Source organism: Sorex fumeus, unplaced genomic scaffold (genome assembly GCF_029834395.1).
Source record: "Sorex fumeus unplaced genomic scaffold, SorFum_2.1 ptg000010l, whole genome shotgun sequence".
In the NCBI taxonomy this organism is placed as follows: Eukaryota; Metazoa; Chordata; class Mammalia; order Eulipotyphla; family Soricidae; genus Sorex; species Sorex fumeus.
Window position 1 is genome coordinate 11,401,621 of NW_026606067.1, and position 25,880 is coordinate 11,427,500.

Sequence of the window (25,880 nt, forward strand, 5' to 3'; positions counted from 1 at the left end):
TACAGAATTATATATTGTATATATTTACCTTTGAAAACAGTGATTTAAGTATTGTCAATTATATGGTTTCTTGCGTATAAAGTTTTAAATCATATCCATCACCAGAGTGTCCAATTTCTTCCAACCTCTATGAAAGAGAGAGAGAGAAAGAGAGAACTCTGACTTTATTTTTCACATCTATTTCATTATTTTTTGAGTGGAGCATTTCCAGTGGTGGTCAGTTCTTATTCCTTCTTGGTTTTACACTGATCACTTGTAGTGGCCTCAGGAGTCTATATTATGTGCTAGGAAGAAGACCCATGTGCACAGTAAGCATGTCACCGACTGTACTTTTGCTCAGACCTCAAGTATTCTGACTTTAAGGTCGCAATGTATGATGCCCTCTTAACTACATGGAATTTAAATGTGCATAATCCAGAAATACATATAGCATTCTTATCAAAGTACCAAGCTTTACCTTTTACAACACAATTATAACTGATTATTTCTCCTATTAAAGCTACTTCATGATCCTCTATCACTATTTAATGGCTCAGACGCACCTAAGACAATTGATTTTCTTTTCCTTCATGTGTTTCTAGGCTGATTTCATGAAATACCATATGCTTACATGTTTATATAGCATTAACCAGAACTTTATCACAAGACCACACTCAGATAAATGGCATACTGGAAAAAAAATCCAACCTGATCAGTAAATAGGCACTGTCACTGTCATCCCGTTGTTCATCGATTTGCTCTAGTGGGCCCAGTAACTTTGTGAGACTTCTTAATGTGTTTGGCATATCAAATACTTCACGGGTAGCTTGCCAGGTTTTGCTGTGCGGGCGAGATACTCTAGGTAGCTTGCTGGGCTCTCCGAGTTGCACGGAGGAATCGAACTCGGCTCTGCCTTGTTGGCTGCATGCAAGGCAAATGCCCTACCTGCTGTAATTATAGCAAAGTAGGTATACATTTCAGAGGAGGAGATATTGAAGTTGAGAAGCATAGTTAACAATTCTACCATATCAACTCAAAACAAAATTTTTTCTTACCTTAACTATTAATAAGACCATTAATATTTTTCACCAAAAGCTTTGTCTTTGTTAAGATCATTACCAAAAAATGGGGAGAGAAAGATAGTTTAGCAAGTAGGCACTTGCGTTAGATACTTTAGCAGGCAGACACTTAGCTTGCACATGGTTCATGTAGGTTCAATCTCGCATACCCCATATGTTTCCTAAGCACTGCCAGGATTGATCCCTGACAGTAGAGCCAGGTTTGAACCCTGAAAACCACTAGGTATGACGCCAAAACAAAAATTAAAAAATATAAAGAAGAAAATACGATGACTGGGTACTTCTACAAAGTCTGTGGAGACCCACTATAGGTGAATATGTGAGGCCTCCTTCAAAGAACAGAACAGTGCATATTGTTTGCTATTATGGGTTTTATCTGAAGATGTCATCAGTACCTCTCTTCTCTTTTTAATGGTGCACTTCCTTAGGCATGATATGCCCCTAAGGTGAGTACCAAAACTCACGGATATCTGCAACGTCATGCAACCTGGCAGAACGCACTGCCAAGGACTAAGAGACTGTGTCTGTGTTCAAATGTGAGAGCTGAGAACCTGCCTGCCCTATAGGTAGGAAGCAGCACCATGCAGGATTTCGTGCAAGCCAGGTCTCCAAGCTCCCTGCCATTTGCTCCATCCTCCCTTTGGACCTCACTAATGAAAGTCAAATCAAAGATAGCATGACCAAGAATTTCAGGAGGGCAGTCCCAGAGGCACACGACTGTTTCAGTCAACTTGTTTAGACTGGATTTTTTGGAGACGAACTGCAAAATTTAATGTTTCTATGAAAAGTGTCCTCAGGAAGTGTTGGCAAAAATACCTCATAGGAATATAAAGAAGCAAAGTGGGGGGGGGAAAGGAATGACGTGACATCCTAAACATTTTTGGGAAGAACCCTGTCTCACTAGGGTCAGTTGATCTCTATGTCAGTTGGTTATACCTCCAAGGTATCCTCACAAAAATGTAAAACAGTTTGCTGGTCTTCAATTTAGGGATGGTGTGTAAGAACATACATTCTCAGGTTTCCCAGCAGCATGCTGGTGTTCACTTGGATTGGCTGATAACATTTTTGTGGAGGAGAAGGAAGTACTGGTTGTAGGAGAGAACACAAAATCTGAACCATCGTTGCACTAAAGAATGATAAAAGGTACAAGGGAATGAAGTCCAAATGCCAGTAATGGTTACAGTGCCATAAATATCCCACACTGAGAGGCTTCAGTTAGACTACTTTCCCCACCATAGGTATTTTCAGACAGTTGGAAACACTGAAAAGTTATTTGACGGTTACATCTACACTGTGGATATTTGTACTTCTCCTTCAAGGCAAAGATGGATAGTATCAATAAGAGAAAGAATTTCTATGAACTGACCGAAGAACAAATTTAATTGAACCAAACAAGATGACATTTCCATTCAAATATGCTATTCATGGGTCTACTAGATATTCGCTTGTTCTTGTTATGAGCCACATCTGGCAAAATTGATAATGGGGATATGAAGTAAGGATGATGGAAGACACTGCATGCATAAGTACATGTGCAATTTTCTGTTGAGTAAATATAAATTTAATCCAGTTTTAAGCAGTATTCCTCTGAGTATTATTATTCTGGGTCTGTATCTTTTCTCTAATCCATTCTACTTAAAAGATATTAAGCAAAACAGAAGAATATTTAGATTAATCAAAAAGTTCAATATTGATCTATGTTTGTTTAGTACCACACGCCTTATTTATTTACATTCAAGAAATGAATATCTATTTAACATTTTGTGTCTGTGTTCTGGGAAAATGTCTCAGTTATATCCTATATGGCTTCCAATACAAATATGTCCTTTACCTAATGTCTTATATTATCCAGAGATATTTCATTCATTGTTTCCATTGACATCCTGTTCAACCTTTATATATTCACTCACTATAACTTCCCCATCCCAATATATAATGCCCAAAAAGTGGGTACACTGTTGAATTAGATCATACCCAAAGTCACTTGCAACTTCATATTATATATTGTTATAAAGAATAATTTTCTAAAGAATTAGTACCGTTTCAATTCAAGTGGACCTTTGTCATAATGCTTATATGTCATGATCTTTATCATTAAAATTGTTCAAACAATATCTAAATATTTATGTATTTAATTGATGATGACTAGAAGGGAAGAAGAGATGGAATAAGTGGTGTGGAGAAGGATATAATTCCTCCTTTGGTGGTTTGCATGCTGTACTATATACATTTGTCAAATTACATACTTGCCTCTGTAACAAAGAATATTATAAACATATCACCTCAGTTAAATATTGAAGAGTTTGAAAAGATAAAACCTCCATTAGAAAGCGAGGTGGTTGAGACACCTTTAAGAGTTAATTTCAATTTCTAAAGTAGAAACCTATTATGAAAAATAATAAAGTAGAAATGAAAAGTAAAGAAAGGTGAATTACTTGGATTGTTTCTTTATGGTCTAAAATGGGTCTATTTTAGGAAATTAATGGAGTAACAAAACAAACCTGTGGTTCTGGATGGCAAGACAACTGATTGGAAAAATCATTTTCAGAGAAAAGCCTGGAGGTAAAAAGTGGAGATCTAAGTATTGCTAGTCAAATAAAAATTTAGACAAATTGAAAAAAATATGGATTATGCTTGAATCTTTTTTGATCCCATGCCCTGCAAAGCATCTTTGGTACTTCATCTTTTTATTTTATTTCTTTTTTTTCCATTTTTTAAAATTTTCATTAGTTAAACACAATGAGGTACAGTTGTAGATTTACAATTTTTTGTGCTTGGGTTTCGATTATACAATGATCAAATATCCCTCCCTCCACCAGTTCCCATTTTCCACCACCATGGATAATATCCCTCCCACCCCCATCCCCCCATCCCACCCTGCCTCTGTGGCAGGGCATTCCCTTTTGTTCTCTCTCTCCTTTTGGGTGTTGTGGTCTGCAAAAGAGGCATTGAGTGGCAAATTTGTTCAGTCCATAGTCTGCTTTCAACAAGCATCTCCCCTCCTTGGAGGATCCTCCAAACGCCCTTTATTTGGTGCTCCCTTCTCTATCTGAGCTGCCCTTTTCCTAGAAGGCCCAGCTGGTCTCTAAGCTATGGAGTAATCCTCCTGGTGCTGATCTCAGCTATTCTTGGGTATTAATCTCATATTTTGTTACTTTAGATTCCCCAGACGAATGCAATCTTTCTATGTCCATCCCTCTCTGTTTGACTCATTTCGCTTAACATGATACTTTCCATGTTGTACCACTTGTATGTAAATTTCATGACTTCATCTTTTCTAATAGCTACATAGTACTCCACTGTGTAGATGTACCAAAGTTTCTTTAAACAGTCATCTGTTCTTGGACACTCAGGTTTCTTCCAGTTTCTGGCTATTGTAAGGAGTGCTGCAATGAAAAAACAAGTGCAGATGTCACTTCGACTATACATTTTTGCCTCTCTGGGATATATTCCCAGGAGTGGTATTGCGGGATCAAATGGGAGCTCAATTTATAATTTTTTGAGAATTGTCTATATTGTTTTCCAAAAGGGCTGAACCAGTCCGCATTCCCACCAAAAGTGAAGGAGTGTTCCTTTCTCGCCACATCCACGCCAGCATCGGTTGCTTTTGTTCTTTTGAATGTGGGCCAGTCTCTGAGGTGTGAGATGGTATCTCATTGTGGTTTTGATCTGCATCTCCCTGATGATTAATGATGTAGAACATTTTATCATGTGCTTTTTTGCCATTCTGATTTCTTCTTTGAGAAAGTTTCTGTTCATTTCATTGCCCCATTTTTTGATGGGGTTGGATGTTTTCTTCTTGTGGAGTTCAACCAGTACTTTGTATATCCTTGATATCAACCCCTTGTCAGATGTGTATTCGGCAAATATCCTTTCCCATTCTGTAGACTGTCTTTTTATTTTGGTTACTGTTTCTTTTGAGGTGTAGAAGCTTCTTAGTTTAAGATAGTCCCATTTATCTCTGTTTTCACTTGCTCGGCCAGTGGCGTGGCATCTTTAAAGATACCATTAGCTTCAATGTTATGGAGGGTTTTGCCAACTTTGTCTTCAATGTACCTTATGGTTTCTGGTCTGATGTTGAGGTCTTTAATCCATTTTGATCCTACTTTTGTACATGGTGTTAGGTAGAGTTCTGAGCCCATTTTTTTTTTGCATGTAGCCGTCCAGTGATGCCAGCACAATTTTTTAAAGAGGCTTTCCTTACCCCACTTCACATTTTTTCCTTCTTTATCAAAGATTAGATGATCATATGATTGAGGGGAGATGTCATTGTATTCAACCCTGTTCCATTGGTCTGCAGTTCTGCCTTTGTTCCAGTACCACGCTGTTTTAATTATTACTGCTTTGTAGTAGAGTTGGAAGTTAGTGAGGTTGATTCCTCCCATTTTCTTTTTCCCAAGAATTGCTTTAGCTATTCGTTGGGGCTTATTGTTCCATAGAAATTTCAGGAGTGTTTGCTCCATTTCTTTGAAGAATGTCATGGGTATCCTTATAGTGATTGCATTGAATTTATACAATTTATACAATTTTTACATATATATGAGATGCACATTATATGAAGAATAAAATCCAGGCAGTTGACTTAGAAAGTGAAAGGGATTGAAAATATTAAAATCTGAAGTGGCAGAGTGCCACATTGACCTTTATTGATGAGCAGGTGTGAATACCTCTCATTCAATAAATAAATAATCATTCTGGTTGCTATGTTGAACTAGGGTGGAGTGAAGGAAGAGTGATATAGTTTGGAAAGATACTTATTAATTTTAATGTGTTTATATTCATGTCTGATACCAAAAAATAACTCAGATTATAATTGAGCAGACCCTAGGAAGCTTGTGAACCTGCGTGTTCAGTAAACTCCCAGTAACGTTGCTGCCCGTGTTTCTCTTCCTTTGACTGTGCAGTGGTAGGATGGATCAGATGTAAAAGCGTCGTTGTCAGAGAGATGGTACAGGGCTTCCCAAGTGGTTTGATCGGTGCTCCCTGAGAATTGTGAGGTATAGCTCTGGTAGTACCCAAGCACTACAGGGGTGGTCTTGGTGGTCCCCAGTGATACAAAAGGTAATCAGCAAACCATATTGTTGGTTCTAGGACTGAGCTGTCCGGCTAGGTTGTCTGAAAATCGCCAGAAGTGGCTCTTGGAGTCCTTCTGAGCACTGCTTGGGAATCCCACCTCTAACAGCCAAAGTATATAAAATCTTGTAGGAAATAATGTAAACCTAACACCATTAAGCATATTTAATGGAAAGAGGGGGGAACGGGGAGAGGAAGTGGGCTACCCTGGCAATTATTTATAGAAAGGAACTTTAAATTTTACTATTGATTGAAATTGCAATTGTTTGTTAGTCCTGTGGGGAAAATTAAGAAACGAGAAGTTCTAAAGATTGTTATATTGTAAAGGACTTTTTTAAATATGCAAGCATATAAAATTTATAATACTAAGTTAGATACATAAAGGTAAAAAGGTAAAGGCCCTCCCGTTGATCGTTGATTTGCTCGAGCGGGCCCAGTAACGTCTCCATTGGAGACTTTGTTGTTACTGTGTTTGGCATATTGAATACTCTCGGTAGCTTGCCGGGCTCTCCGAGAGGGGCGGAGGAATCGAACTCGGGTCGGCCATGTTGGCTGCTTGTAAGGCGAACGCCCTACCGCTGTGCTATCACTCCAGCCTAGCTTCTTGGCCTTTTGGCTAAGATCAAGTGTAGTATCAAGTTAGACACAGAGAGATTTGAAAATTTAAAAAGCCAAAAGCAACCTTTAAGGAAGACACTTCCAATGTTATGGTTGAGTAAGAATGAGATAAGAAAACTTAAGTAAAAATACAACTGAATTGACCTTATTATAAATGCAATGATAACCTATATGTACAGAGAAAAGCAGAGTCATTGTGAATTTTTAATACAAAAATAAGTTGTGTAGTTTGTTGGTCCCTGAGAGATCATTAAAAAGCAAACACATGCTAAGAACAAATTTTCCAGGATATAATATATGAAATAGACTAGAAAGGGATGGTCACTGGACCTTTTATGTCCTTTCATCTCTTGCATTTTGGTAGACTTCTCAACACAGTACCTAGGAGATGTATAAAAATTACATTGTAGGTGATTAGGTATATTTTTGTTATTTTTATTCAGTATATCTCTAAATTTTCCACTATAGTTTATTTTTATTTCTTCTTATTAGTATTAAGTTTTCTCTCCATAGGATAAACTATTTGAGGTGTTATGTTCTTGAATTTTAATTTTGCTTTGTGAAATGAAGTAAATACTCCATAAGTTACATTGATATTCAGCATTGAAATTTATGAACTTATGGGCTGAACTCAAAAGGAATACCCACTAGATTTAAAGTATAATTAAAATTAGTAAAAATGTAGTTAAATTTGTATATATTTTGGAGGAGTCTCACCAGGCAGTGTTAAGGGCTTACTCCTGACTCTGCACTCAGGAATCACTCCTGATCATGTTGGGGATATCATACAGAATACTGGGAATCAAGCTAGTACAGCTACTATAAGACAAGTACCCTACCCACTGTACTAGCATTCCTGCCCCAAAGTATATTTTTAAAAAATGTTTTATTATTTCTATGAAAAATAAGAACTGAGTTGTCCTTAGATAACTAAGTAATATCACATTTACAAAAAGTAAAATCTGGGATTATTTCCTTAAAATTAATTTAATTACCAACATATTATAATCCATGTGTAACTATTTTATTTTGATTTTGTGAAAGCAAAATAGAAAGAAAATATGTTAACCAATATAAGCTTCAGAGAGACAGATCCTCTTGTCTTCTATTGGCATTGCTTTCCATTGTTTCTTTTAATTCCCTAAGCATCCTAAGTAGCGCCCTTCTGAATTCCTTGTCAGAGAGGTTGTCTAACACTACAGTACTGTTGGTGTCATCTGGGCTAGACTCTTCAATATGAAAGTTTGGTGGGCTTTTGCGTTGCTTTACCATTGTGAGAGTTGTGGTTTAGTCCTTCACGTTCACTGTTACTATTCTGCTTGATATGCAGTGTGAGTTAAGACAGGCTTATGAGTTATTGGCTACTGTGTTTCTAGTGGCTGAGCTAAAATAGAGAAGTTTTCATCTAAGAAGGTAGCTTATGGTTCCTATGGCATATGTAGTGGGAAAATATTTCGCGGCCGCATTAGCGGCTGCGGCACTGGAAAGAGTCCCTGGCACTGGGCGAAGAGTTGGGAACGTCTCCTGTTTGGAATTGGAGCCGTTCAGCTTTGTTGCCCAGAGCTGGGCCTCCGTGCCCATCCCGCGCAGATCAGGGGTTGAAAACGGGCTTTCTAGGAGCTGGATCTAGCTGCGCATGCCCAGAGAGGGTCCCAGGCCCTTGGGGGCAGGCTGTACCTGTTTGGAATTGGAGCCATTCAGCTTTGTTGCCCAGAGCTGGGCCTCCGTGCCCGTCCCGCGCAGATCAGGGGTTGAAAATCGGCTTTCTAGGAGCTGGATCTAGCTGCACATGCCCAGAGAGGGTCCCAGGCCCTTGGGGGCGGGCTGTAACTGTTTGGAATTGGAGCCGTTCAGCTTTGTTGCCCAGAGCTGGGCCTCCGTGCCCGTCCCGCGCAGATCAGGGATTGAAAACCGGCTTTCTAGGAGCTGGATCTAGCTGCGCATGTCTATCCCTTTCTTTCTGAGTCATTACGCTTAACATGATACTTTCCATGTAGCACCACTTGTATGTAAATTTCGTGACTTCATCTTTTTTAACAGCTACATAGTACTCCATTATGTAAATGTACCAAAGTTTCTTTAACCCATCATCCGTTCTCGGGAACTCAGGTTTTTTCCAGATTCTGGCTATTGTAAAGAGTGCTGCAATGAACAGATAATTGCAGATGTCACTTCGACCATACTTTTTTGCCTCTCTGGGGTATATTCCCAGGAGTGGTATTGCTGGATCAAATGGGAGCTTAATTTCTAATTTTTTGAGAATCATCCATACTGTTTTCCAAAATGGCTGAACCAGTCGGCATTCCCACCAACAGTGAATGAGTGTCCCTTTCTCATCACATCTGCGCCAGCACTGGTTGCTTTTGTTTTTGTGGATATGAGGGACGAGACAAGGATGTCCACTCTCTTCACTGCTGTTCAATATAGTACTGGAAGTACTTGCAATAGCGATTAGGCAAGAAAAAGATATTAAGGCATCTGAGTAGAAAAGGAAGAAATCAAGCTCTCACTATTTGCAGATGATATGATACTGTACTTAGAAAATCCTAAAACCTCTACCAAGAAACTCCTAGAAACAATAAATCTGCATGGTAATGTTGTAGGGTATAAAATCAATACACAAAAGTCCATGGCTTTTCTATATGCAAATAGTGAGAGAGAAGAAAATGACATGAAAAAAAAATCCTGTTCACAACTGTGCCTCAGAAATTCGACTACCTACGAATTTGCTTAAGTGGGCCCAGTAACGTCTCCATTGGAGACTATGTTGTTACTGTGTTTGGCATATCAAATACGTCACGGGGAGCTTGCAAGGTTCTGCCATGAGGGCGAGATACTCTCGGTAGCTTGCCGGGCTCTCCGAGAGGGGCAGAGGAAGAAGTAAAGGACCTATACAAAGAAACCTACAAAACTCTGCTTCAGGAAATAAAAGAGGACACAAGGAATTTGGAAAATATTCCCTGTTCATGGATTGGGAGAATTAACATTGTCAAAATGGCAGTACTTACCAAAGCACTGTACAAATTCAATATGAGCCCTCTCACGATACCCATGACATTCTTCAAAGAAATGGAACAAATACTCCTGAAATTTGTATGGAACAATAAATCCCTACGAATAGCTAAAGCAATTCTTTGGAAAAAGAAAATGGGAGGAATCAACCTCCCTAACTTCAAACTCTACTACAAAACAGTAATAATTAAAACAGCATGGTACTGGAATGAAGGCAGAGCTGCAGACCAATGGAGCAGGGTTGAATATACTGACATCTCCCCCAAACATATGATCATCTAATATTTGATAAAGGGGCAAGAAATGTGAAGTGGACTAAGGAAAGCCTTTTTAACAAATGGTGCTGGAAAAACTGAACAGCGACATGCAAAAAAACTGGGCACAGATCTCTGCCTAATGCTATGTACAAAAGTAAGATCAAAATGGATTAGAGACCTCAACATCAGACTGGAATCCATAAGGTACATTGAAGACAAAGTCGGCAAAACCCTCCATGACATTGAAACTAATGGTGTCTTCAAAGATGTCATGCCACTGGCAAGCAAGTGAAAACAGAGATAGACAAATGGGACTATCTTAAATTAAGAAGCTTCTGCACCTCAAAAGAAACAGTCACAAAAATACAAAGACAGTCTACAGAATGGAAAGGATATTCTCTGAATACACATCTGACAAGGGGTTGATATCAAGGATATACAAAGTACCAATTGTACTCCACAAGAATTAAATATCCAACCCCATCAAAAAGTGGGGTGATGAAATGAACAGAAACTTCCTCAAAGATGAAATCCAAATGGCTAAAAGGCACATAGAAAATGCTCTACATCATTAACATCAGGGAGATGCAGATCAAAACAACAATGAGATATCATTTCACACCACAGAGAATGGCCCACATCCAAAAGACCAAAAGCAAGAGGCGTTGGTGCGGATGTGGCGAGAAAGGGACCCTCCTTCACTGCTGGTGGGAATGCTGACTGGTTCAGTCCTTCTGGAAAACATTCAACCCCATGAAAAAATGGGGAGATGAAATGAATAGAAACTTTCACAAAGAAGAAATCCAAATGCCTAAAAGGCACATGAGAAAATGCTCCACATCATTAATCATCAGGGAGATGCAGATCAAAACCACAATGAGATATCATTTCACACCACAGAGTAGAAGACTTTTAAAAGAAACTTTGGTACATCTACACAGTGAAGTACTAATCAGCTGTTAGAAAAGATGAAGTCATGAAATTTACATATAAGTGGTTCTACATGGAAAGTATTTTGCTAAGTGAAATGAGCCAGATAGAGAGGGACAGACATAGAAAGACTACACCATCTGGGGAATATAAAGTAACAGAGTGGGAGATGAATACCCAAGAATAGTTAGGATAAATATCAGTGGGTCTACTTCACGGCAGCACATGCTGGGGGAAAAGACAGCTCAGTTAGAGAAGGGAACACCAAGTAAAGGATGTTTGGAGGGTTCACTGTGGATGCGAGATGCATGCTGAAAGTAGACTATACACGGAACATAATGGCCACTCAATACCTCTATTGCAAACCACAGCACCCTAAAGAAAGGAGTGAGCTAAAGGAAATTTCCTGCTTCAAGGTGAGGCAGGATGCGGGGGGATGTGGTAGGAGGATGGGAGGGCTACTGGGATCATTGGTGGTGGAGAATGGACACTGGTGGAGGGATGGGTACTTGATCATTGTATAACTGAAACCCAAGCACAAAAGTTAAATATACAACTGTACTTCTCGGTGTTTCACTAATAAAAAAAATTAAAAAATGCATCTTAAGAAAAGGTAAGATAATGAAATTTCTAGAAACTTTTATGTATTGGTTTGGGCCACATGTATTCATGTTAAGGGCTTATTCTTGGCTCTGTGCTCTGAGATTACTCCTGGCAGGACTTGTGGAGCAATCTGGGGTGCCAAGGATGGAACCCAGGTTGGCCATGTTTAAGAAAAGGGTTTTACATGCTGTACTATCACTGTGGCTCAATTTCTAGAAATTTTGCAACTCACTGATAAGGAGCCTGGAAACTATTTTGAACCCTATTAGCATAAACTGATATATGGTTTTCCGTGCTTTCTCATGATTATTTTGAAAAAATATGTCCTATCTTTGAAATAACACAAGTAATCTCTAAAACTATAAATAGAAATGCAATATACTGTTGGATAACATTGGGTTGTCCTTGCTCCTTCCCCATGGAGCTTTTAAGGTTTATTAAGCCACCCCCACAACAGTGCCCCTGAGGTACACCCAATTCTATTAAGCACTAATAATCCTATACTGCTTTTCCTCTTTCATTTATTTAATTTGAATGGTTTATTCAGCAATGTCTTTTTTTGTATAGATGCAGGAAGACAGTTTATGCTATGCTTTGTAACATGGGAGTTAATTGACTCCAAAATAATATTTACTCCTGAGCATCCATATATACTTTTTTAAATTAATGTAGGAATACTGATATTTATTCAGCCACCGATTAGCTGATTGAATTGGGCATGAACTCCACCTTACTTTTTTTCAATAGTTTTATTTATTTATTTATTTATTTTTTGTCTTACATTTATTTATTTGGGCTGGAGCGATAGCACAGCGGATAGGGAGTTTGCCTTGCATGCAGCCAACATGGTCGACTCGAGTTCGATTCCTCTGCCCCTCTTGGAGAGCCCAGCAAGCTACCGAGAGTATCTCGCCTGCACGGCAAAGCCTGGCAAGCTTCCCGTAACATATTCGCTATGCCAAACACAATAACAAGTCTCACAATGTTATTAGGACCGCTCGAGCAAATCGATGAACAATGGAAGGACAGTGATACAGTGATTTATTTATTGAATCACTGTGGGAAAAGTTACTAAGCTTTCAGGTTTAAGTCTCAGTCATACAATGATCAAACACCTCTCCCTTCACCAGTACTCATTTTTCACCACCAAGAACCCCAATATACCCTCCTCTCATCCCTCCCAATGCCTGTGAGGCAGATGATTTCCACTAACTCTTCTCTACATTGATTACATTCATTATTTCAACAAAAGATGCACCATTATTGTTTAGAATTTCCCTGCCAACAATCAGAATTGCTGAAAAGGCACTGTGAAATACTTTGTTTTCTGTAGCTGATTATGAGAATCATATAATGTTGCACGGCTGCTATTGTGGCCACACAATTTTGGATTTCTGCAAAGAGCCAGATAATTATTAGATTGGTTTCTGTGCATCTGGTGTTATGGCTATGCCGGAGAGCCACTTGTGGGGGGCAACTCAGGACCTTGGTAGGGCGTGAAGGACGAGCCGGTACAGCCCCCTTTCCCATGAGGCTGCAGTTGCACTGTCACCGCCAGCTCATGTCTGGCTTTCTAATAAGCTCTGTGGCAGCGTTCACCTTGCTGCCAGGGGGAAAAAGGTGGAAGGGAGCAACACCCTTTCCCTCCCGGTGGGGGGCATGGTACCGTAGTTTAAGGCATGGTCCATTCACTTTTCTGCCCCAAGCTTCCGGGCTCTGGATTAAGTCCTTTTGCCTCTGGAGCCATGGCCATGTATGCAGTCCAGATGCATTTCTGCCAAAAGCAGCTGGGTTTCCAGATTTATTTCTGTTCTCTGGGATTATGGCCACTATTCAGCTTGATCAGGAGCCAGAGAGGTCTTTTGTAGGTGTGACTCGTGGTCTCACTGGAATGGGGAGGAAAGGGCCGGTTCCACCCCCATGTGGTGAGGCCCCACTTGTCTCGTCACTGAAGGCCCAAACCTGACTGTTCAGTCACCTTTGGAGGATGACGGTCACTGGGCTACCAAGGAGAACAGGCCAAGGCACGAAACCTATTCCTACCTGGAGTGTCCCAGCCCCAGTAACCTACTGCAGTAACAGGATGCATTTCGGCCAAAAGCCTTTGGGTTCTGAGATTCGTTTCTGAGTCTTTGGGATCATGACCATTAAGCAGTTCAATCAGGAACCAGAGAGGCCATGCCTCCAATTATATAGCTGAGCCAGAGGTGGTTTGTGGGTGTGTCTCCCACATACCTAACTTTTGGCCATTTACTTTTTAGTAAACTTTGCCCCATGTTTTTGGGGTCTGTCCAAAGGCACAGCAGCAATTTGGGGATATATAAAAGCCTGACGGTGCCATCAGGCTGCTGATGCACTCACCTCACAGGTACAGATTGACCTTCTGGCAGCACCATACCCCCGCATCCATATATACTTGACTTAAGACTCAGTTGCTCTTAGTTGGTAGCACCCCAAAAGCAGGGTCCTAGAGAGGGACTGGATGGACCCAGGGCAAGTGTAGACTACCCATACATCAAAATAGGTTAGCGCAAGAGCCATAAGTTAAGAGCATTGTCATGGACAAACTCTGTCATGACCTAAAAAGAAGTAACTGAATAAGAAAAACTAACCTGGCCTGAAGACTAGTTTTGGATATATAGTAAGATGTCCCCAGGAAGAGCCAACCTTTATGTGTAATAGATCTCTTACTTTGTTCAAATAAAATGACATTGCTAGAAGTATTCTAATAAGTAAATTTACTATGATTGCTTAAATTAAGTAATAGCTGAGGAAAGGAGAAAGCAATACACCCTGTATAGAAACATGCGTTTCAGCAGATCTCCTAGTAATCTGGAGTGCTGGACCCTCAGATGAGATTACGTCCTTGAGTTAATCTTCTCAAGGAGTGGCTTTACATCTGTTTGTTGCTATGATAATCTTCAACCCCATCTTTGTGTATCCCCACTCTTCATGATCTCTATATAACTATGCTGGAAGGAGTAAGAGGGGACTAGAAAGTTGACAACTAGATGAAGAAAGACAAGGACTAGATGGGAACTAGAGGACGAAGATGGCTCAAAGCATAGGACTATGAGACATGACAAGACAAGGAAGAAAATGTAACCAGAGAGAGGACTTTGAGGTCTACAAGGAGACTAGGATGACAGATCTGTGATCACTGGGACTAGGACCAAAACTACGACTATGGTCACACTGTAAAGGGAGAGATCACACTACACCAGGGAGGAGAGAGATATAAAACATCTAATGACCAGCCCTGGGCCCAGGCCCAGTTTCTTTGTTATTCGGGTCTTCCGTCCCACCACCATGATTGTCTGGACTAGGGAGGAAGCTCTTATCCACTGAACGCTGGAGTCTCTCATGTGCCCATACCTTTTTATTTGAAAACTCACAATATATTTACTAATTTTGTTATAACTTCTACTACTACTGTTAAAAACTTCAACTGTCTAACAATGGACAAATCAAATGAGGCTTGATATGTGCAGGACTAACATATAATAGATATGTTACTTAAAATAAGTGATATAAACCTACATATTAGTGCTTTCTGTGTTTCTTTTTCACTTTTGTGTCTCATTTGTAATAACAGATTGCAGCTATCACAATTTAATGAGCCTAAGAATAACTTAAAATGCTATTGGCATGGTGGAGCGATAGCACAGCGGTAGGGCGTTTGCCTTGCATGCAGCCAACATGGCCGACCCGAGTTTGATTCCTCCGCCCCTCTCGGAGAGCCCGCCAAGCTACAGAGAGTATCTCGCCCTCACGGTAGAGCCTGGCAAGCTCCCCGTGACGTATTCGATATGCCAGACACAGTAACAACAACAAAGTCTCCAAAGGAGACTTTACTGGGCCCGCTCGAGCAAGTCGATGAACAACGGGAGGGCCTTTACTTTACTTACTGAACCCGGCAGCTTGGAGCAGAAAAGTGAAAGGACTATGCGTTAATCCAGGCCATCATGTCTGTCCGGAGGGGAAAGGGTGTTGCCCCATTCGCCCTCTCCTCTCTGGAAAGAAAGATGGCGGCCACATGGGAGCCTTGTGGACAGCAAGTATGAGCCGGGGGTATGGGGGTGACTAAAACCTCATGGGAAGGGGGGCATTCCAGTCCGTCCTTCACGCCCTACCGAGGTCACCATTTGCCCCCCGCGAGTGGCTCTCCAGCACAGCCACAGCCCCAGAAGCACAAGGACTTAATGCAGAACCCTGCAGCTTGGAGCAGAAAAGTGAAATGACTATGCGTTAATCCAGAAAAGTGAAATGACTATGCGTTAATCCAGGCCATCATGTCTGCCCGGAGGGGAAAGGGTGTTGCTTCCTTCCGCCCTCCTCCCCCCGGAAAGAAAGATGGCGGCCACACGGGAGCCTTGTGGACAGCAGGTATGAGCCAGGGGTGTAGGGGCGACTAAAACCTCATGGGAAGGGGGGCGTTCCGGTCTGTCCTTCACGCCCTACCGAGGTCACCATTTGCCCCCCACGAGCGGCTCTCCAGCACAGCCACAGCCCCAGAAGCACAAGGACTTAATGCAGAACCCAGCAGCTTGGAGCAGAAAAGTGAAAGGACTATGCGTTAATCCAGGCCATCATGTCTGCCCGGAGGGGAAGGGGTGTTGCCCCATTCACCCTTTCCTCCCTGGAAAGAAAGATGGCAGCCGCATTGGAGCCTTGTGGACAGCAGGTATGAGCCGGGGGTGTGGGGGCGACTAAAACCTCATGGGAAGGGGGGCATTTCGGTCCGCCCTTCACGCCCTACCGAGGCCACCAGTTGCCCCCCATGAGCGTCTCCAGCACGGACACGACTCCAGAGCACAGAATCCAATTTCTTAACTATCTGACTTTCAGTAGAAATACCTCCAGGGTCAATAAGTAAAATAGCAGAAATCCAAAACCGATATTTAATTCTTGAACCCAGCTGTAGAAAGCAAATCACTTCACAATGCTTTTTCAGCATGTCTGATGGGGGGGGGGGTTAAACTCTAAATAATAGTGGTGAATCTTTTAATGAAACAATGAATCTAATCAAAGCAGATAGAGTGTAAACTAGAATTCATCTGCCTCACAGGGACTGGGAGGGGTGGGGGGTGGAGTTTTATTGGGGTTCTTCATGATAAAAAATAAGTATTGGTAAAGGGAAATGTGTTTTTTTTATTTGCATGACTGAGACCTAAACCTGAAAGCTTTGTAACCTTTCCCACAGTGATTCAATAAATAAATAAATTAATTAAAAAAATGCTATTCAAAAACAAAACAAATAGAAACTCTTAGTAAAGGGATGTTTGTATTGTGTAGGTACCATGGAGCAAAGTTCTTTTTGGCAATGTTCTGTTTGGTTTTTTTTTTTTTTTTTTTTTTGCTTTATGGTTCATACCCGGCAATGCTCAGGGGTTACTCCTGGCTCATGCACTCAGGAATTGCTCCTGACGGTGCTCGGGGGACCATATGAGATGCTGGGAATTTGAACCTGTGTCGGTCATGTTGGCTGCGTGCAAGGCAAACGCCCTACCTGCTGTGCTATCGGTCCAGTCCCTGGCAAAGTTCTGTTTTAAATATGTTAGCTCTGCACAAATAAATCAAGCCTCATTTGATGCATTTGATGTGTACATTGTTAGACAAATGAAGTTTTTGATATCAGTAGTAGCAGAATCATAATATAATTAGTAAGTTATATTTGAATTTCTATTTATAGTTTTTTATGTCTTATTTCAAGGATAGGACTGACTTTGTCCTGGTAGATTATTGACTGTTTAGGATTTTTTTGTGGGGTGGTGGGGGAGATTACACTCAGAGCTGCTCAGTGTGCTCAGTGTTTACTTTTGGCTTTGTGTTCAGGAATCACTCCTGGCAGTGTTTGGAGGACTATCAGATGCTGGAGATTGAACTGGGATTAGCTTCATATGAGGCAAATGTCTTGCCCATTGTACTATTTATCTGGCATCCAATTTACTGTCTAATGATGTGTCCAGTGCTCATATGGAAAAGATAGTCCAAAACTTATACACCATCCTGAAAAGTGTCATTAATTTTGAAATTAATTTTTATATTTAGTTATGAAAATATTTTCCAAACTTAATTTTTCTCATTTGTACTTTTATTTCTTCAGCATTGACAAACCAACCAAATTCTCCTGAATTTCTTGAGCAATATCAAACCACATTCTACTGAGTTATCAATGAAACAAAAAAAGCAAAATAATTCATCTTATTCTTGAGGTTAAAATAAGACTGGCATATTAACGTGTCAATACATGATTCTAATTATTTACTTGAATGCCTTCTCATTCAATGTTACTGTAAAAAGCCAGAGCCTACCACAGGATTTTCAGAATTAAGAAAAAGTAACAATACAAGGACATCCTTACTGGTTAACATCCCAATTTAGATTTTAATTGCCTTATACTTTCACTATGTAAATAAGTCTGATAAAGGAGAGAGGAAAGTTTCATGTAATTTTTCCTTGATGTGATTTCATATTTTAAACTACTTGTTTTTACTGTTCCTTTTCCTTGTGTGGGCGAAGAAAAGAACAGAATGAGTGCAGTTTGAAATGGTATAATATCTTGGTTCAAAAAGACATTCTGAGTTTAAAGTCTGATAATTTATATTACACAATAAAACTGAACACCACAACCTGATCTGTATCTAGGTTCTTTAAACAACATTTGAATTGATAAAATTTATGGTTACATTTTGCTTACGTGTATGGGAGGAAAACAAATAAATTTTCTCTTAAAGTCAAGCAGGTGAACATAGTCTTAATACTAAATTTCTATTTTTTCTCTAATCATACACGAAATAATTATGGTTTAACACATAATTATTTTCAATATTCAAATCTCTTTTGGGTACCATAATGCTTAGAGTTTGCTTTGAAGTTACAAAAGCTTTGCATATGAAGGTATGGTGCTGCCAGCAGGTCAATCTGTACCTGTGAGGTGAAAGGTGAGTGCATCAGCAGCCTGATGGCACCGTCAGGCTTTCAGATACCCCAAAATTGCTGCTGTGCCTTTGGACAGACCCCAAAAACTTGGGGCAAAGTTTACCAAGAAGTAAATGGCCAAAAGTTAGGTATGAGGGAGACATACACACAAACCACCTCCGGCTCAGCTATATAATTGGAGGCATGGCCTCTCTGGTTCCTGATTGAACTGTTTAATGGCCATGATCCCAAAGACTCAGAAACAAATCTCAGAACCCAAAGGCGTTTGGCAGAAATGCATCCTGTTACTGCAGTAGGTTACTGGGGCTGGGCCACTCCAGGTAAGAATAGGTTTCGTTCCTTGGCCTGTTCCCCCTGGTGGCCCAGTGACCCCCATCCTCCAGATGCCATAGGACAGTCATTTTTGGGCCTGCAGTGAGAGACAAGTGGGGCCTCACCACATGGAGGTGGAACCGGCCCTTTCCTCCCCATCCCAATGAGACCCTGAGTTGCTGCCTACAAAAGGCCTCTCTGGCTCCTGATCAAGCAGATTAATGGCCGTGATCCCAGAGACTCAGAAACAAATCTGGAAACCCAGCTGCTTTTGGCAGAAATGCATCTGGACCGCATACAAGGTGGCCACTGCCTCAGAGCTTATTGGAAAGCCAGGTATGAGCAGGTGGTGACGTGGCAACTGCAGTCTCATGGGAAGGGAGGGTGGTACTGGCTTGTCCTTCATGCCCTACCTAGGTCATGAGTTGCCCACCACGAGTGGCTTTCCGGCACGGACATGGGTCCAGAGGCAAAAGGACTTAGTCCAGAGCCCGACAGCTTGCGGCAGAAAAGTGAATGGACCAAGCATTAAACTATGGCACCATGCCTCCCCAGAAGGGAAAGGGTATTGCTCCCTTCGGCCTTTCCCCTCCCACCACCCCCCCAGCAGCAAGGTGGCCACTGCCTCAGAGCTTATAGGAAATCCAGGTATGAGCCGGTGGTGACGTGGCAACTGCAGTCTCATGGCAGGGGGGGGGCTGTACCGGCTTGTCCTTTGCACTCTACCGAGGTCACAAATTGCCCCACAAAAGTGGCTCTTCAGCACAGCCATAACAACAGATGCACAGAAACCAATCTTGTAATTATCTGGCTCTTTGCAGAAATCCAAAATCATTATATGACATTATATGATTCTCATACCAGCTATAGAAAACAAAGTATTTCACAATACCTTTTCAGCAATTCTGATTTTAGCAATTTTAGGTCTTTGCAGATTACCTAAAAGTGCTCAGTGAACCTAACTATAACCTCTTCTATAGCCACTACTGCTGGGTCCTCTCCTCACTTGCCTCCTACCCCACCTTCACCCCTATCCCGTAGCCTCCCTGTGATGCAGGTGTTGGGGGGCGGGGGGAGAAATTCTAAACAATAATGGTGCATCTTTTGTTGAAATAATGAATGTAATCAATGTAGAGAAGAGTTAAGTAGAAATCATCTGCCTCACAGGCATTGGGAGGGGTGGGAGGGGGGGTATATTGGGGTTCTTGGTGGTGAAAAATAAGTACTGGTGAAGGGAGAGGTGTTCGATCATTGTGTGACCGAGACTTAAACCTAAAAGCTTAGTAACTTTTCCCACAGTGATTCAATAAATAAATATAAGAAGAAGAAAATAAATAAATAAAATTATGAAAAAAAAGTAAGGTGGAGTTCATGCCCAATTCAATCAGCTTATCAGAGGCTGAATAAATAGCAGTACTCCTACATAAAACAAAACAAAACAAAACAGAAAAAGAGCTTTGCATACAGTAAGATTCTTGCGGAAACATACTTAAAGTGTTAAATCAGAATAAAACAAGTAGAATAGGTAAAGTAATAATAGGGAATATTTATTTTGTTTTGAAACGTGTCAAGACAGTTGGATCAGGACAGCTAATATGCAGTTGGCTTTGTATTCATGCTGTTCAATTACAGGAGGGATCATGAGAAATTCCCAGTGGCTCTGCTACATTTATTTCCTATTATAGTTCTTATTTTAGAACTTTGATTTGACTTTTTAAAAAATGCATGAAATGTCTACCTCAGGGCAAACTATCTCACTCCAGGAGTGGTCTATTGAAAAAGCTACAATTTACAACCTCTATAGATATAGAAGCCAATTTGTTTTATTTAATGTCATTTTTTAAGGAAATATTCTGGAATTTTATATTCATGCCTCGTAATTTTAGGTCTTTGCAGATTACCTAAAAGTGCTCAGTGAACCTAACTATAACCTCTTCTATAGCCACTACTGCTGGGTCCTCTCCTCACTTGCCTCCTACCCCACCTTCACCCCTATCCCGTAGCCTCCCTGTGATGCAGGTGTTACTAGTCCTCCCACACTGGACTTGGAAGTGGATCAGAAAGAGGTGCCTTCTTTGTTAGCACTAAGAGTTACACTCACTCTAGAACAATCTGAAGATAGGTTAGGCACCAAAATCCGACACTCAGCTTTCTGATATGCTTAGAACACTTAAAAACTCTTTGGAGAGAAGAAAACAAAACGTGACTGATACTGTCTGAAATGTTTTGCATGTGTAATAGTTATTTTCAATTTAATTCTATCTGCTCAGATATCTCTTATTGGGGCAAATAATTTGTCAATCTTTTGTTGTAATAGCCAGTATAATTATTTATTTGCTCTGTCCACTTTGTAAAAACTCAAGTAGTTTACAAGAGATTGGTACTACAAATGTGAAGATTTGTCAGAAGAAATTATATCAATAAATTTCTAACTGAAATTCTAGAACTTTCTCTCTCTGATGACTACTAAAAGTCCCGACTAGTAACTGCCAAATGTTTATGACTGAATTAATTGGTGAACAGTTATCAAATCATTACTTTAAATGCTTTAAATGTTATACATCCCTATAGCTAATTGAAAAATCTATGCAGGTTTTAATTTGGCTGCATGCAGAATATGATCAACTTCTCTACCCACAAATTGTTTGGGAAGGGAGCTTAATACACAAAACACACTTTGAAATTATGACGAGGTATTACTCATATAAAGAGGCCATCCTGGAATGTAGGACAATCTACGAACTCCGAGACTTGAGAGAAGGAGAGGCAATGACTTTGTTTTGATTATGGCCGAACAGTACATTAGGTGACAGTTCTGAGGCAGGCTAGACACTCACCTGGTATGAACTTTCCAATGACTTTACGGGAAAGAGAATGACATGAGACATGGGGTTTTGATTCATTGTCTGCTGCACAACTGTGGGCTGAAGGGAAGGTACTAATATGGTTTTAAAGAGCAGAAATACAACTAAATTTTTTATAGCAGCAGTGAGAATTACCCTGAAAATATAGCTACCTTTTTTCATAATACTATTACCTATCGTTTTTTTCCTGCATTATTATTTATTTTCTTCTTACATTTTTTCTTATGATCCTTGTGATTTATTTGTCTGTTTTGAAGATTTTGTTGTTGTTGATTGAGGTTCTGTGATTTATAATCCTGTTAATGGTGGTTTCCCATGCTCATAATTCTAACACCACACCCATCACCAGTGTACCCACCTACTTCCACCAAGGATCCAAATACCCCTCCTTTTAATGTCTCATGATGTGCCCACAACAAAGTCAATTATGTGGATCAGTTCTCTCATTGTGTTGTGCCAAGGTTTTAAATAATTGGTAGCTAAGTAGAAAAATGCTAATTATTTGTTCATGGAAAAAAAAACAAAAATGTGTGATTTCTCAGATCCTAATAAATTTAAAATCAATTATATAAGATAAAGGACAGTGCAATTAAAGACTGGGAAAATCTTCATATTTTCAGGTTAATGACCTTCATCTGAAATTTGAAATTTACAAACCAATATATCCTCTGAGTACAAGTGAATGATTATACATATTTGTCTACATTGAAGCCACATCTTGATATATCTATTATAAATTAGAAATATAAAAAAATTAAAGAATATAAGTCTAAATGCACTTAATACTTCTAAAGTATAGAATATCATATCCTGGTGATATTATCATACATGCTCAAAAATCTTACATTTTATAAAAAAGTGTTTTATGCCATTAATTTATTGAAAACTATGATGAAAGTGTTGATGGCAAACAAAACTCAGTATTCCACATACATAGTAGAATGAATATCAGTGTCTCTCCTCATGATCCCAGAACTATCTGTGACCTATGGCTGCCAGTATTAAGACTTTAATACGACATATCAATAACCCAAGAAGAAATCCTAATACAAAGTCTAAAGTATGGTTTCTATGGAGTGCCTATTGCTTTAGCACCAGGTAAAGTAAAAATAATCATAGGTCAAACCATCATGTGTAAAATATTATCTTATGTCTAAGTGACTAAATAAAATACATAAATTTGATGTTAAAATGCTCTCCAGTCTATATGACCTGCATAAGGACACAAAAGTTACTATTTTGCTTGACATCTACATCCTAGTCCCTAAAACATTAATTTTCATCTTTTGTAGAAATAATGAATGTAATCAATGTAGAGAAGAGTTAAGTGGAAATCATCTGCCTCACAGGCATTGGGAGGGGTGGGAGGGGGGTTATACTGGGGTTCTTGGTGGTGAAAAATGATTACTGGTGAAGGGAGAGGTGTTTGATCATTGTATGACCGAGACTTAAACCTGAAAGCTTAGTAACTTTTCCCATAGTGATTCAATAAATAAATATAAGAAGAAGAAAATAAATAAATAAAATTATGATAAAAGTAAGGTGGAGTTCATGCCCAATTCAATCAGCTTATCAGTGGCTGAATAAATAGCAGTACTCCTACATAAAAAAATTGAAAGAATATAAGTGTACCTATGTTCATTGTAGCACTGAACATAATACCCAGGATATAAAAAAAAACTCAAATATTCAATGTCAGATGAATGGGTAAAGAAGTTTTGTATATTCACAATGCAATAGTATGCAGCTCTAAGAAAAGATGAAAACTTTCTGTTTGCTGCAACTTAAACAGAACTATAGAGAATTATGCCAAGCAAAACCAATCAGAGAGAACAATGGCTCCCAGATATTCTCAGTTATTTCTGGTATACAGAGACATAAAGCAAGTGAATAGACAAACAATGGTATCAACGATATCAAGGGGATATCAAATAATGACAAACCCTTGACCTAGAATGACAAAAACTGACACTACCAGCCTGGGGAAAAGAGCAGGTAAGGAATGAAGAAGCAGGATAGAAGTAACATAAGGATAATTATAGACGGTCTTAGGAACTTTAGGGGTCTTGAAGGTGCAATAACTCTGTAGATCAAAATCATAATTGTTAACACTTTGTTAATTACACTACCTAAACTATAATAATTTTTCAATTATTGTCTTAGAACTAAGCAATATTTTTGATTTATTAAATGTTCTGAGACTAAGGGAGGTTATTTTTAGTTCTTCTTAAACATTTAGTTTGCTCAAATTTAGTAGGTGTTATTATAAAGGCATTTGATATTCTGCAACTGTGCCATTATATGGCTGCCAAACTCCATTACTGATTGCAACACTGTCTCAGTCTGGTGAGGGTGTCTCAGCCAAAACTCCTTCCTGTGTAGGTCTCAGGTTAGTTTCCAGTATCTGCCTTTTTTCCTGAGGAAGTCAAGGAAACATACTTTTCAGTTGTCTGTTGCTCAGCAACCAGGACTTTCTTCTTAGAAAACAGGTCAGAAAAAAAAGGAACAAAGATGAAGGGATGATTAAACGTTTGTCTGCCATCGCTGATAAAGCAGAACCCTTCTAAAAAGAAATAACTCTGCATGGAAATCTCCAAACAACAGGGAAAAATTAATGTCATTAGGCAAGCTTTAATATTGGCTTGCTGGAAATGCTCTTCCTCATAACATGGGGGAAAGTTTTAATGATGATAAATAGTGTCTGGGGTCAATAGAACAATTTTGGATAAAAGCAGCGGTTTTAGGATTGGACATCATTCTAAGGGGCAGGGAATCACACTTGAAAGGCAAGAAAGGATGCTTTATTTTATATAGTTGACATCTTATTCAAAAACTTAAATGCCATATCATTCTCTGATTTTCTTTAAATGACATTAAAGTTCTTTGGAATGTCTTTCTGTTTCTTACTTTGGAATACAAATTAATTGCATCAATCAAGAAAAATTCCAAGCATAAAACTGCATTGCAGAACCTTAAATATATCTATCAGATAACGTTTGGAATAGCAAATACATTTTTATTCAAAACAAAACTTATCTTTCTCTATTATTCAGTCATGAGATAACTAGATAGTACATAGTGGATTTGTAGTCTTAAAGAATTGAAAGTGAGATGTGCAAACCATGGTAGCAGATACAGATACATGCTGGTAAGGAATAGTAGGTCGAAAAAGGCACCTATGAAGCCTTAAACATCTAAAATTTACCATTATTCTTTAACACATTTTATATGTTGGTATGATTATACATGTTAAAATTATATATTTAATTTCTATATTATTTTATTGACTTTTTTTATGACATCTTATTGTCTTATTCCTACTTTGGACAAACTTGCAGGCTATCGAATGTAGCCTGCCCACAGGGCAGAGTCTGGCAAACTCCCCGTGGCGTACCAAATATGCCAAATACCAGTAACAATGATGGGTCTCATTCTCCTAAAGAGCCGTGAATATAATCTCAGGGCTAGGATGAAAGAGACGTTACTGGGGCCTGCTCGAGGCAATCGACGAATAACAGGATGATGAAATGAAATGAAAAAATTTATTGAAATGCTATTTAAAGGGAACAATGTGCTCTTAATTATTTTCAATCAAACTATGTTTTCATTGCTTTTTGTTTCGTTTTGCTTTAGGGTCTCACTCAGCACTGCAAAAGGGCTTTCTCTAACTACTGGCTCTGCATTCATGGATCCCTTCTGGTGGGGCCCAGGCAACCATATGATGTTTCAGAGATCAGACCCAGGTTGGCCTCATGCAAGATAACCGCATCCTGCCCACTATACTACCTCTCTATCCTATCAGTTAAATTTTTCTTAGTGATGACAGGAAGTAGAATGTCTCAGTTTTAAAAATGGGAACAGATTTTTAAAATGGTGACATTGGCTCACAAGAACAGCTTACTGCTATCTAGAACATCATGGAGGAATCTAAATTAGTGTTCAAATACCTTCACTAGAATCTGAAACTACATCAACCAAGTTTCCCATGCATCTGATTGCTCACAACTTAACTTTCTTGTTTTCTACTCAGGTTTTTTGTTTGTTTGACTGCTTTGTGTACCAGACCTGGTTGTGCTCAGAAATTGCTCCTGCCTCTGTGATGAGGAATCACTTTTCCTAAGGGTCAGGGGACCCATATAATGTGCTGGGAATCAAACCCAGATCTGTCACGTGAAATACTAGAGTCCTATCTACTATATTGTTCAGCCCCA

The 25,880-nt window shown here is 39.6% G+C and overlaps 1 pseudogene; it reads left to right on the forward strand.

Annotated features, from left to right (window-relative positions):
* Positions 1 to 6,727: 6,727 nt before the first annotated feature.
* Positions 6,728 to 6,817, forward strand: LOC130020210 (uncharacterized; annotated as a pseudogene).
* Positions 6,818 to 25,880: the final 19,063 nt, after the last annotated feature.